A 14,253-nucleotide genomic window follows, 5' to 3' on the forward strand; every position below is an offset into this window, starting at 1 on the left:
TTATTCCATCAGCAAGTCCCTTCCCTTATTTCACCATATAATTTTACTAGTTCCATTTCTTTTCTTACGCTAATGTCTCTGAAAACCAATATATTTTTTGAATCCTTGTCAAACTAACATTCTTCAATCTTATAGTATTTATTTAAATAGTCCTTGAATTTCTTCCAATCTTCTTCCACTGTCTCCTTCTCCTGGTCTCGGATTCTCCTGGTCTCGGTGTTCAGTTTTGATGCTTGGGTGCTTCTGCGAAAACTTGGCAGCTCTGAGGTTCTGGATTTTGGGCCAGCCCTGGAAAAATAAATCAGGAGATGGCAGCCCCCCAAAGAGGTTTTCCTGCCTAATCCCTGCTGGTCTGCCCTCAAAACTATGAATATTGTGGATAAAGTTGTAGCTTTGTGGCAGAGTTTCTACTCTGGATGCAGAAGGTTCCAGGTTCAATCTATGGCATGTCCTAAATCAGAACATTATGGAGAATCATGTGGACTAGTGTCTCACTTTTAGTGAAAAACAAAGCCATTTTTGCAAGCCATTTCCCCATATGCACTTTCGTTTGTCACTTTCACTAATACATGCTTCTTTTTTTGGCACACATTTACTTGCTTTGTAAGCTGGGTTTCAAAATTTTGAGACATGCAAATTTCAAAGGTGATTGCATTTGTGTTCCCATCACATTTCAGGAAGTCTGGATTCAGCAGATTCACCTTTAAGCGTAAACGGAACCAAATTTCCCCGTCATCCTTCCTTTTGACTCAGTCATCCCCAGTCCCTTCTCTCTTTCCACTTGCACAACAGCACTGATAGTGCTTTTCCCCTCCTTGGTTGGCAGCTTTAGAATCCAAGTCTGCTTATTTGACTGCTTATTTTATCCAGCTCCAGACAGATTCAGCTGATGCACCAGTCACCCTGTGTTGATTAAATGCATCTTGTATCTTTAAAGATGGATTTTACTAAGTTGGCAACCCTAATAAGCAGAAACACTAGGGCCATCTTGTGTATCTGGCAGTCTAGTAAGGTCAGGTTTGTTAGAGACAAATATAGGAAGATCCTAAACTCTGCATTCATCGGATTTCAAGGACAAATATAGACACATTTATTTTACTTTATTAACAGTGAACTGCAGGAGAAGCAGCTTAACCTACTTCAATTCCAGGGTGGATGACCTTCGATATTGCAGGTTTAACACACCTTTAGCAAATGAGTTGTTGATCTGAAAGAAAGAGAGATGTGGGGATGAGAACCTCGTTTAAAACTATTTTATGTACTAAACAACACAAATCCAGTTAAAGTCCTTTCCAGGTACATGCAGTATTTTCCAAGTTTCCATGTGATCAACGTCTGGGTCCCTGAGAGAAATACTCTTTTCAGCTGACCTTCTACTGAGTTCTCATAGTGAGGCTAGCAAATCCCTGCTAGTTTGGTGATAAATGAAAAAAGCCTCCAGATATGATTGATTCTGTTCAAAACGTTCCACAAAACACATAACTTTGTTGTCTGAAGGACAAGGCATATGGCATGGATGGAAGTTGAACAAACAGGCTGTTGGATCTCAGTACTGGCGATGGGCCCTGTTATGTACTGAAGTTCTCACCCTGGGCCAGCAGGGGGATACTGTAGATAGTTATGCAAATGAAGGATCGAAAAGTGATGTTCAATGATTGGATAGTTTGTATGCAAATGAAGGATCGAAAAGTGACGTTCAGTGATTGGATAGTTTTAGAAAATGGCAACAGTTACATTGTTCTGGAGCTCTATATAAGCAGGCTGACTGAGCTCCTCAGTTGGTTCTGTTCCAGCTTACAATAAAGAGCTGCTTTGGAAGAATCGCTGTGTCGTCTGATATGTTCGCCCACAACTTAACAGGCCCAGCATCCTCCATCACAGCTTGAGAGCAGAAGGCTAGTTTAAGGGAATGTAGAACAGAGTGCGTAAATTCGCACACCGTTCTGTCATCCAACGCTGAACTGTCACCCCTTAGCATCTACCACCTGAGGCAACCTCCTCGCTCTGCCTATTGGAAGGGATGAAGGGGAAGCAGTCAGAAAAGTCTAAAACCATCTCCGACAGAAAGAGAAAAAAGGGTGACAGAAGGGGTCACAGAAAGAGAAAGAGTGAAAGGGGTGTCAGATGGAAGGAGACAGTTATGTAGAGAGAAAAGGGGGATCAGAAATAATTATACACAGAGAAAAAGGGGTGTTAGAGAGAAGGTGTCTCAGAAAGGGCAAGAGAGAAAGGGGTGTCAGAATGAGGGAGGGAAACAGAGAAAGGGAGAGAAGGGGTGCCCAGGTTTTGTCCCTGAGCCCACCCACACTGGGTATGAGCCGCTGCCACCATCATGGGCATAGCTAGGACTTATGTTAGGAGGGCAGAACCGAGCTATGTGAGATGTGATTGGTTAAGTATTTTTATTTATGGAGTGCAGCTGCCTCCTTGCCCCCCTGGCTAGACCCATGGCCAGCATGCAGCTCTTGACAGCTTACCACACTGTCCTCAACTGGGGGTAGGAAATCAAAGTTCCCCACCGCTAGTTCAAAAGGTGAGGCAGCCCAGAAGGGCTGCTACGGTCTGGTAACTCCTTCACGAGGCCCAGTCAGGCGGCCCTGTTGAGCTGCAGCTCCATCCTTTGACTTCCTGGGGCCTACCCTGTCTCTTGTTTTCAGGCAGGGCCTGGGATTGCGCACTGAATGTTCTCCTGGAAGAGGCGGCCTGCCAGAGAACAGGGGTTTTGAACCCTGGCAAACTCGGGTGACCGCCACCCCTTGGCACACAAACCTCTGCTCTCGCCTAACCTGTTCCAAACAGGGACCTTTGGACCCTCCCCAAGGCTCTTCCTGATTTAGGTGAGCGTGTCAGAGGAGTTTGCAATGCTAGGGGAGAAAGAGCAGCAAAGGAGGCAAACTTTCGTACAGACACCCCTGCGATGGGTTTTCATGTTGTGAAAGAGCAGCTGAAAATGCAGGCTGGGAGTCACATTCTGAAATGGCCTGGCTTAACCCTCATCTCCATGGCAGCCAGCTGGGAGCATGACCACAAGCCAAGAAGGATGGGCGGCTCCTGTACTTCTGCTTGGAGCGAGGAGACCTCTGAGGCTCGTGTGCATCCCTTATCTGGTTCAGTTCCGATATGCAGAACTGGCTCTATTACAAGTGCCACATAATACCTGTTCCTCATTTGTCAATCTTTAAGTGTGGCGGCAGCTGAACTTTGGAACTCCCTGCCTATTGATCCCAGGCAGACGGATCCTTTGCTGTACTCATTTGGTGCCTGTTTTGTTTAGGCAGGCCTACCCAGATACGGTGGTACCTCGGGTTACATACGCTTCAGGTTACATACGCTTCAGGTTACAGACTCCGCTAACCCAGAAATAGTACCTCGGGTTAAGAACTTTGCTTCAGGATGAGAACAGAAATTGTGCTCCGGCACAATTGTAACTCCTTCACGGCAGGCAGCAAGAGGCCCCATTAGCTAAAGTGGTGCTTCAGGTTAAGAACAGTTTCAGGTTAAGAATGGACCTCCGGAACAAATTAAGTTCTTAACCTGAGGTACCATTGTATCTAGAATGCCAACATGTTCTTAGTCTATTACTGGTTTTAGTTTTCTGAATGTTTTGGTTTTTTATTAGTAATTTTATTTATTTATTCTTTTTAGCAAACCACGTTGAGGTTTTTACATACCGATTTCATAAATCCTAGGAAATAAAGAACAATCTATTGACAGCGTTCGTACCCCACCCATTAAGTTGAAAAGGTCTGACATGAATCAGTTCTAAGGCAGTCCCTGCCCGCAGGTTCACAATCTGAAAAAGGCAGGGCACGTGAGGAAAAAAGGAAGGGTAGGGCGAAGGAGGAAAGCAAGCGCAAAATAAGTTCTTAAAGTTACAGCCAATGTCAGTGGAAGTTATCGTTCTCTTGCTCTTGGAATCCTCTTCCACACAACCATCAAAGGCGGAAGAGCTCTGCCATCCTTGGCATATGGCAAGCTCATCAATGGACAGTGGCTAAGGTGGCAGAAACACCAAGATAATAAGGCCTTACCCTTCTTGTCCCATACATGAAAGGGAGGGGCAGTGGCTGCAATTACTCTCTGTTGAGGAAAAGGGCACTCCACATATGCTCAGGGGCACTGCATCTTATCCTCTCTAGACCAGCAAACTTGGGGAGGTACCTTCTCTCACATCAGCCCACCCTCACCTATGTGGTGCAGTGGTTAGAGCAGAGGTGCAGAACCTTTGGCTTGCAACTCCCATCGTCCCCAGCGCCAGGAATGCCAGTGGTCAAGGGGATGATGAAGTTCATTCCAAAAACAAACTAGTTATTGTTCTAGTCCATCAGGTCCCACAAGGATACTAATTCCTGCTCACATCTGTCCCTTTACAAAGCACAGATTATTTCCTTTTAAAAAATTATAATAATGAGATGGTATCTTATCCTCTTACTCCTTTCTTTGGGCTCTAAAGAAAGGAAAGGAAATCACAGTGGAATTAAAGCACCTGCGCTTAGTCTTTATATAAGGTATTACATGTGTAAAGATGGCATTTTGTTGCCAGGAGCAAAATAATCCAAATTAATTATAAGCCTGCCAGCTTCTGAGGAAGGCTGTATCTCAGGCATGACCAACTGAGGGGTGGGGGGAGGCTGCCACCTGCATGCACGATTATGCAAGACTTTCCTGCATCTGGGGTAGAGGCATACATATTTGGTCTCTGTGTCTTGTTCCAGCCCTCCTACTCCTTGAGAAGGTACTGGGAGCTTATCTGCCAAGCCCTCCGGTTTGGTAGCGCTGTTGCTGAATGCCAGATCGGTTCATAATAAGGCCATGCTCATCCATGAAGCGGCTGGTCTGGCTTACAGAATCATAGAATTGCAGAGCCGGAAGGGACCCCGAGGGTCATCTAGTCCAACCCTCTGCAATGCAGGAATTGCAACTCAAGAATCTCTGACAGGTGGCCATCCAACCTCTGTTTAAGAACCTTCAGTGAAGGAGTGTTCCGCTGTCAAACAGCTCTTACCACCAGAAAGTTCTTCCAAATGCTATGCTGGAATCTCCTTTCTTCTCACTTGAAGCCATTGGTTTGGGTTCTACTCTCTCGAGCAGTAGAAAACAAGCACACATAGGCCCTGGTGCAGTCTGCCATTCTAATATGGCTTTTGTAGTGTATGGTTGCCATATTTCAAAAAGTAAAAAACCAGGGCACCCCAGAAGTGGTTGAGCCTTTCGTAGACAAACCCCCAAGTTGTTGAGGTTTGCTAAAGAAATGCAATTTTTCGATTGACTTGCCTAAGATCCAGGACAAAGTGCTGCCTTTTGAAAAAATCCCCCTTTGAAATATGGACGTATGGCAGCCCTATTGTAAATATGAGCTTGGCATAACTTAATATGAGTAAAGATTCCCATCATGAACTTTTTTGACCCTGGTACCAGCCTTATCTCCAACATGCCCTGAGCTCATAATACTTTATGTAAAGATCAGCATATGTAACCTGGTGACCAGCAAAGTTTAATCTACACCTCCTCCTGTAAAAGAATGGTTCCCACCTAGATAATGCTAAAATAACTTTAAGACAGGAAACAAACAAGGAAATCTACTTTAGTCATTGCTCGCTATGGTTATATTCTTTCAACATTCAGTTAAGCAAAATAAACAAAATGGGAAATAGGCAGCAAATTCAAAGAAGAGACAATAGAACAATATAAATATTGGAATTAGAAGAATTGCTCATTTCAGAGTCCTCCTCCCTTCTCCATTAGAATGCAGTGAAGCATTTCTTCCCTTGACATTAGTGTGGGTCCTGTGGCAAAACTGTCACACTCACTTTCTTTAGGCTTTAGAGAACAGGGATTCTGTTACTCTTCAGAGCAAGGTGTTTACATACTGTAGTATTTGCTGCCTGCTTAAATTGTAATTTGGCTATCCGAAGCAGCATTTATATACTCCGTCACTTTCATTTCATGTAATAAAGCAATTTTTCTTTATTTCTTTTGCATGAAAACTTTTTGTGGGCATAAAGTTAAGGGCAGACACATATTCGTAATGAGCACACGTCATATTTCTAGCAAAAGATCCCAAACCTCTTGGTAGTGTGTGTATAACTACAGGTGAGGGGCGTGCACACACACACACACACACACACACACGTGCATTCAGTCACATACACTGTATGTAACACTCGCATAAACCAAACATCCTCATTTGGCCTCTGCCTTTCACCTTCCACTTTTGCTATTTTACATACCTTGCCTCCTCAAGGTTTTTTGGACCTGAAAATTGGGTTAGGCTGTTTGCATTCCCCTTCCTTCTCCCTAGAGAAGAGCTCACCTGTAGCCTAATAATAGGAAATGGAAATCTCAATTTAGCATCATCATGAGTTAGGATCGGGTGGCCACTGCAGTGAATTAGCAGAACGGTTCGTTGCAACATTAAAAGCGTGTCAATTCATGAAACAGAACAGGCACCGCAAGTAATTTTGCCTGAGGCAATGATGTCACAGGGGGAATAGCAGAGCTCTACGGAGCAGCAGCAGTGACATCATCCGTCAGAACACACATGGAATTGACAGACTCCCTTTGCTCTGGCAAGGGAACCCGGCAATAACAAGCCTTTCAAATTTCTTTCTGGCAGATTAGCCTAGGCCCTCAGCCAGCCTTTGCCAAGTTAGTGCTCTCCTGATGTTGTTGGCCCACATTTATCATCAGCCCTCGTCTTGCTTTAATTTATTGTATGTAAGCTGCTCCAGGAGCCTTCTTGGTTGAAGAGCTGGGTACAAAGGCTCTTTTTAAACTAAATAATAAATAAATATAAATATGCAAACTTCCCAAAGCATAGCACAAGGCTGCACACACGCCTGTTTTTCAAGAAGGAGTTCTGCAGACTGCAGATCTTTGCAGTGGAATAGAACAAATGCTTGCATCTCAGCCTCAGTGAAATTTTCACTGCCCCATCATCGGTTTCTGGTTTGGAGTGAAACATGAGCGATGCTGCTTTGGAATCAGGGGTCACAAAAGTTCTTGGGCCTGCCGTCTGAAGATTGTGAAGTAAGATGAAAGGTGAGATCTGCGAGCATGTGCAGAGTGCCTTTCGTAAATTGCTCAACCCACCAGGTCAGATCAGAGCCTATGACTCCAAAGCCGGCTGGCTGATGCCCCATGTGGTCAGTTGTATCACTGCAGCTTCTTAGTGAAGAACCCCACCCCTCCAGATTGACTCCGCCCTGGCTAGTGGTTGGCTCCACCCACAGAACCTTGAAGGATTAAATGTGGGTTTCCTGTCATCAGTGAAGCTTTGCTTGGGTAACATGACCCAACGTGTGTTGTGTTTCTAGTTTTACTGGTTGGTCCAGACTCTCGGCTCGTTCTCAGTCCTGCCTTTTGGTGTGTGCTCTGTTTCCGATTGCTCTTTGGCACTCAGTGCTGGTTCCCAGCTCCTTACTTGCTCCAAGCTGGTCTCATGGCCTCCTCTTTGTACACCCAATGGCCTCTCTAAGGGTAAAGGGACCCCTGACCATTAGGTCCAGTCGTGACCGACTCTGGGCTTGCGGCGCTCATCTCAATTTATTGGCCGAGCGAGCCGGCGTACAGCTTCCGGGTCATGTGGCCAGCATGACTAAGCCGCTTCTGGTGAACCAGAGCAGTGCACGGAAACGCCGTTTACCTTCCTGCCGGAGCGGTACCTATTTATCTACTTGCACTTTGACGTGCTTTCAAACTGCTAGGTTGGCAGGAGCAGGGACCGAGCAACGGGAGCTCACCCCATTGCGGGGATTCAAACCGCCAACTTTCTGATCAGCAAGTCCTAGGCTCTGTGGTTTAACCCACAGCGCCACCTGCGTCCCAATGGCCTCTCTAGGGTGGCTAAATAGGAAGGATCTGGTATCTACTGACTGAGATGCATTAATGGTCTGACTTTGCATCAGGCAGATTCCTCCGCTTCTATTTAAATCAGCCCATTCTTCAGAACCATGCGGACTGGAATCTTAGCTTATATTTATACAAGATGCTGTAGCTCAATAGCAGAGCTCCTGCTTTGCATGCAGAAGGACCCAGCTTTGATCCCCAGTGGCATCTGGGAGAGACTTCCTCTCTGAAACTCCGGAAAGCCCTTGCTGCCAGTCAGTGTAGACAATACTGAGCTAGATGGACCCAAGGGTCTAAGGGGGCGCCACCAGCAGTTGTGATCAGGAATTTGTTGAACCATTCCCAGTATAAGCAGAAAACCAAAGGTGTTTGTCCACATTGGCTGCAAAGGGACTACCACGAGTGCTAAAACCTTCTGTTTCAAAAAGGTGGATCCGTTCAGTGCTTTTGTTCTAGAAAAAATGGTTCTGGCACTGCAAACCCTTGAGCACCCCCAGGGAAAAAAGCACTGGATCTGTTGTTAAAGCTGAGTCAGAGAAAGAGCAAATATATTTAAAAGAAAATATAATTACATGTTGTTCTGATAACAATCTTGTCATCACTTCCCTGGAAACTGAAAATGCTGGATGGGGTAACAAGGGTCACAGAGAGCCATGCAGCATTAGTGACCAATTTGCAATGATGCAGAGGCCATCATTAAAACGATGTTGTTAGATCTCTGTGATCTGTGCCATGCAGAGGCTGCCTAACCTTTAATTTGAAAGGTTGTGGAGTGGCACCTGACAACCCTTGTCAGTTCATCAATGAACATAAGGATGTTCTTGTGCTCTTAATACAGCTGCCTCCAAAGTTAATAACAAAGTGACTAAAACAATTTGTGGTTTTGATTGCAGGCAAGGGGCATAAGAAGAGCCTGTTGGGTCAGGTCAATTGTATATCTAGTCCAACAATCATTCATTCATTCATTCATTCATCTACTGAACCTATATTCTGCCCTATACCCAGAGGTCTCAAGGCAGCTCACAGAACATCCTGTTCTCACAGTGGCCAACCAGATGCCTCTTCTGGGAAACCCACAAGCAGGACCCTGAGCACAAGAGCCCTCTCTCCTCCTGTGGCTTCCAGCAACTGCTACAGTGGTACCTCGGGTTACACACGCTTCAGGTTACAGACTCCGCTAACCCAGAAATAGTACCTCGGGTTAAGAACTTTGCTTCAGGATGAGAACAGAACTCGTGGTCTGGCGGCGCGGCGGCAGCAGGAGGCCCCATTAGCTAAAGTGGTGCTTCAGGTTAAGAACAGTTTCAGGTTAAGTACGGACCTCCAGAACGAATTAAGTACTTAACCCGAGGTACCACCGTATTCAGAAGCATTGCTTCCTGCAGCTGTAGAGGAGGCAGAGCACAGCCATCACAACTAGTAGCCATCAATAGAGCTCTCCTCCAGGAATTTCACTAATGCACCTTTAAAGTCGACCAAGTTGGTGGCCATCGCTGCCTCCTGTGGGAGAGTTCTGCAGTCTAATTCTGTGATGCATGAAGGAATTTATTTTTTCTGTCCCGAATCTCCTAACCTTCAGCTTCATTGGATTTCCACAAGTTCTAGAGTTAGGTGAGAAGAAGAAAACATTCTCTCTATCTACTCCCTGCATGTCTTGCATAATTTAATAAACTTCTATCATGTCACTTTTTACTCACCTTTCCCCTGAACTAAAAAAATCCCAATTGCTGCAACCTTTCCTCATCAGAAGGGAGTCATTCTCTCTCCCTGATGCTTTTGGTTGCCCTTTTCTGAACCATTGTTCATGTCTTCAATATCCTTTTTTGAGGTGAGGTGACTAGAACCCAGGGCACTGACTTACACCAAATCAGACCACCAACCTCTTTTGCTCAGTAATGTTTTGCACTGCCTAGCAGTGGCTCTCAGGAGTTGGGGGCTGGAAGCTTTCCCCAGTCCTATCTGCTACCCAAGCAACAGCAGGAAGCAGAACGGTGCTGCTGGTAACATTGCAGCCTGTTGTAAAAGGATGTTGCGCACCCACAGCCAAGGGTTGTGGAGGTCACATTTCTCCAAATGATTCTATCAGTGCCCCGCATCCACTCCATCCCTCAGGAAGGTGCATCACATCAAGAGATAAAATTCCTTGGTGGTCAACAAGCTGCTAATAAGCAAAACTCTTCAAGGATGAGATTACTATCTTGCCTTGTTGTTCTGCTGGTATGTCAGCTGAAACGTGAGTGTGGTTAGCAATGCATCAGAGATGCGGTCATAGGACCTGGCCAAGGAGAAAAGCAGGAGCCTCTCTTGGCAACGAGGAAAGGTCTCGTTTTAATTTAATTTTCTGTTTGTGCAGGAGGAAATGGAGGGTGCTCATCACCTCTGCTCTGCCCCGTCACATGGGGCAATGCGAACGTGTGCTGTGATGTCACTGCATTTTCCCCAGTCCACTTCCAACAGCTGTTAGGGGCATAAGAAGAGCTGGCTGGATCAGGCCAATGGCCCTTCTAGTTCTGCATCCTGTTTTCATGGCGGCCAACCAGATGTATCAATGCGAAACCCGTAAGCAGTGCCTGAGTGCAATTGCATGTGATTAACCAGAAATTATTGAGAGGCGTCTTCTGCCTCCCACAAAGGATCTAGAACAGGCACCCCCAAACTTGGCCCTCCAGCTGTTTTGGGACTACAATTCCCATCATCCCTGACCACTGGTCCTGTTAGCTAGGGGTGATGGGAGTTGTAGTCCCAAAAGAGCTGGAGGGCCAAGTTTGGGGATGCCTGATCTAGAACATAAGAGGACCCATGCCCACCAACATTTCTCCAATGAAAATAGGGATGTCCTCTTCCGTAATAACAATTATAATTATTATTTTATTTATACCCCACCCATCTGACTGGATTGCCCCAGACACTCTGGGCAGCTTCCAACATATATAAAAACATAATAAAACATTAAACATTAAAAAAACTTCAGGTGTCTTCTAAAGGTTGTATAGTTACTTATCTTCTTGGCTCAGGGATCGCGTAACTCCATGCCCCCCAACATTTCTGCAATGAAAACAGGGACGTCCTAAGGAAAAGCGGGACATTCTGGGATCAAATCAGAAACCGGGGTGGCTTCTGTAAATCCAGGACTGTCCCTGGAAAATAGGGACACTTGGAGGGTCTGGGAGTGTGAGTGCTGGTTCAAGGCCAAAGGCCCATCTGGTCCAGCATCCTGTTCTCACAGTGACTGACCAGCTGCCTCTACTGGGAAACCCATGAGCAGGACCTGAGCACAAGAGCTCTCTCCCCTCCTGTGGTTTCCAGCAAGTGGTAGTAAAGGTAAAGGGACCAGGGGCGCCGACTTATAAAAAATATTGGGGGGGCCCATACCGGGGTCCTGCCCCGGGAAGTTTTCTAAATTTTAGATGAAAATTAGTGAGTTTTAAAGTTTTTAAAAAGTATTTTAGAGTCATATGATCAACATTAGAACCCTGAAAACTCGACTCTCTATAACTCCACACTCCGGGAAACTCGACAAGCCTGAAACACTTTTTGGCTTTGAAAAAAGAAACAAAACATAAACACGCACGGTATTTTCGTAAAAAGCTAATTTAATTTACAGTAACAATTATGCTTATAGACTATTACAGAGCGGTGAATATATAGCTCTGAAAAGACTGAAATGATATTTAAATAAATCCTAAACTATCATTAAAAGAATAAAACATAAAATATTGCTGTCGCACAGTAATAGCACTTTGATTAATAAGTGAAATAGGTAATTTAAGCTTACTTTGAATAAGGCTGAGGGTTCATTAAATAAAAATAATATCTCAAAGTTAATGCTTTAATACAGTTAATAAAGTTAATACAGTATGCCTAATACTGTATGTAAATACTGTAATACTGTATGTAAATAACGGGCTTTAATTGGGTCTTACACCCTAAAAATATTTAAGTATTTGAAAATAATTAATACAGTACTATAGTAATATAGAAATACAGTACTAAACTAGTACTAATATTTCGAAACTGAAAATTTAACATTCTGTATGTATTTAATTCTCTATTTTATAAAGATTTTTAATATCTGACAGTGAGTTTGGAGTAGCCCAATGCAAAAATCCTGAGGATCCATGTGGATCCGTGCTTTGTAACCACGTTTTTGCACCACTGTGACCCTAGGCAACAGTGGGTGCGTGATTTTTTTGGTGCAAGATGTAGCCATGAACATGCTATGTGATCTGATGGTGAATTTGGGGTGACCCAATGCAAAAATCCTGAGGATCCATGTGGATCCGTGCTTTGTAACCACGTTTTTGCACCATTGTGGCCCCAGGCCACAGTGGGTGTGTGATTTTTTTGGTGCAGGCTCTAGCCATGGACATGCTATGTTATCTGATGGTGAATTTGGGGTGACCCAGTGCAAAGATCCTGTGGATCCGTGCTTTGTAACCACGTTTTTGCACCATTGCAGCCCCAGGCAACAGTGGGTGCATGATTTTTTTGGTACAGACTGTAGCCATGGACATGTAATGTGATCTGATGGTGAATTTGGGGTGACCCAATGCAAAAATCCTGAGGATCCATGTGGATCCGTGCTTTGTCACCACGTTTTAAATGGGGAGGGAAGGAAAAACACAGAAGGGACAAGAAGCACAAGAGGGGTGTGCGGAGAAGCAGCTGGCTAAGAATGCAGGGGAGGAGTTTAACGGGGTGGGGGGGAGGAAAGGAAGGCAAAAGTCCCCGTCCCCCCAAGCCAGCCCTCTCTCTCTCTCTCCCACCTGCATGTTTTTTCGGCTGCCTACGAGTCCCTAGAGCACGGAGAGGAGGAGGTGGTGGGCTGGAGCCTGCACGCAGCGTGACTAGGAAAGAATTAGAAGGAAGGACTCGATCCTTTCCTTAACCCTCTGCTTGCCAGGAGGGCAGGGGATTCCCTGCTCTTTGTTGAGTTTGAGCAAACGCAGCAACAGAAGCGTGTGGGCAGTAAGACCCTGAGGCAGAATGCAGGAAAGCAGCAGCTTCCGCCTTCCCTCCGCCCGATCTTATTTTTGCCTGATTTTTGCCTATTTTTGCCCCTGCGCTCCGGCAAGTCAGCTCCAGGGACCACACATTCGCTCAATAACACGCACAGACATTTCCCCTTACTTTTTAGGAGAAAAAATCTGCGTGTTATAGAGCGAAATTTACGGTAATAATTTTCTTAAATTATTGGGGGGGTGGAGCCCCCCAAACGAATTTTTGAGGGGGCTCGGGCCCCCTCAGGCCCCATGGAGTCGGCGCCTATGAAAGGGACCCCTGACCATTATGTCCAGTCGTGACCGACTCTGGGGTTGCGGCGCTCATCTCACTTTATTGGCCAAGGGAGCCGGCATACAGCTTCCGGGTCATGTGGCCAGCATGACTAAGCCACTTCTGGCAAACCAGAGCAGCGTACGGAAACGCCGTTTACCTTCCCGCAGGAGCGGTACCTATTTATCTACTTGCACATTGACGTGCTTTCAAACTGCTAGGTTGGCAGGAGCTGGGACCGAGCAACGGGAGCTCACCCTGTCGCAGGGATTTGAACTGCCGACCTTCTGATTGGCAAGTCCTTGGCTCTATGGTTTAACCCACAGTGCCACCCACATCCCTTCCAGCAAGTGGTACTCTGAAGCATTTCTGCCCCTGACTATAGCAGAGCATAGCCATTGTGGCTAGCAGCCATTAATAGCCCTCTCCTCCACGAATGGTAATGGGAGACAATGACACTGGTGACTCAATGACATCATACCAGGTGTTTCACAAAATAGCTGGGACGGGGAACAGGGATGGGAGGAAAAATGACTGGGCTGTTGCTTTTATGGGTGGCCATGCAATGGCTGTGAAACATGTCATTCTGCTGTGAGCCACAAGGCTCTTCAGGCATCAAAACGTGCATAAATGATGTAAAGCGTACAAAACAGGAAACAGCCTTAGTCAGACTACTGGCCCGTCTAGCTCAGTGTTGTCTTCTCTGACTGCAGCATCTCTCCAGGAGTTCAAGGAGGGGTCTCCCAGTTGAAAATGCAGGTGGCAGGGACCATAGCTGTCAACTTTTCCTTTTTTTGCAGGAAATTCCCTTATTCCAGCGCCATTTCCCGCTGCTTCCCGCTGCTATCCCGGATTGTTAGATATCCCGTAGACTGTCCCCAGGACAGGTGAGGCTGCTGATCCCTTATTTTCAAATCTGAAAGTTGACAGCTATGGCAGGGACATCTTCTGGAGGCAGTAAAGTGATGTAACATGATTTCACACAGCTGCTCAAGGGGTAACAGACAAGGAAGAAGACCTTGGGGCCATGGTGATGGTTCAACGAAGACATTGACCCTGTGCAGGTCAGTTTTGAAAAGGCAAATTCCATGATAGGGATCATTAGTAAAGGAATGGAAAATAAAACTGTGA

The 14,253-nt window shown here is 45.7% G+C and overlaps 1 protein-coding gene across 1 annotated transcript in view; it reads left to right on the forward strand.

The window, feature by feature from the left end:
* Positions 1–14,253, forward strand: part of POR (cytochrome p450 oxidoreductase) — an 89,082-nt gene that overhangs the window by 8,582 nt on the left and 66,247 nt on the right. The gene's annotated exons all lie outside the window — the stretch shown is intronic.

This window comes from Podarcis erhardii, assembly GCF_964252035.2.
Source record: "Podarcis erhardii genome assembly, chromosome: 16".
NCBI classification, from domain to species: domain Eukaryota; kingdom Metazoa; phylum Chordata; class Lepidosauria; order Squamata; family Lacertidae; genus Podarcis; species Podarcis erhardii.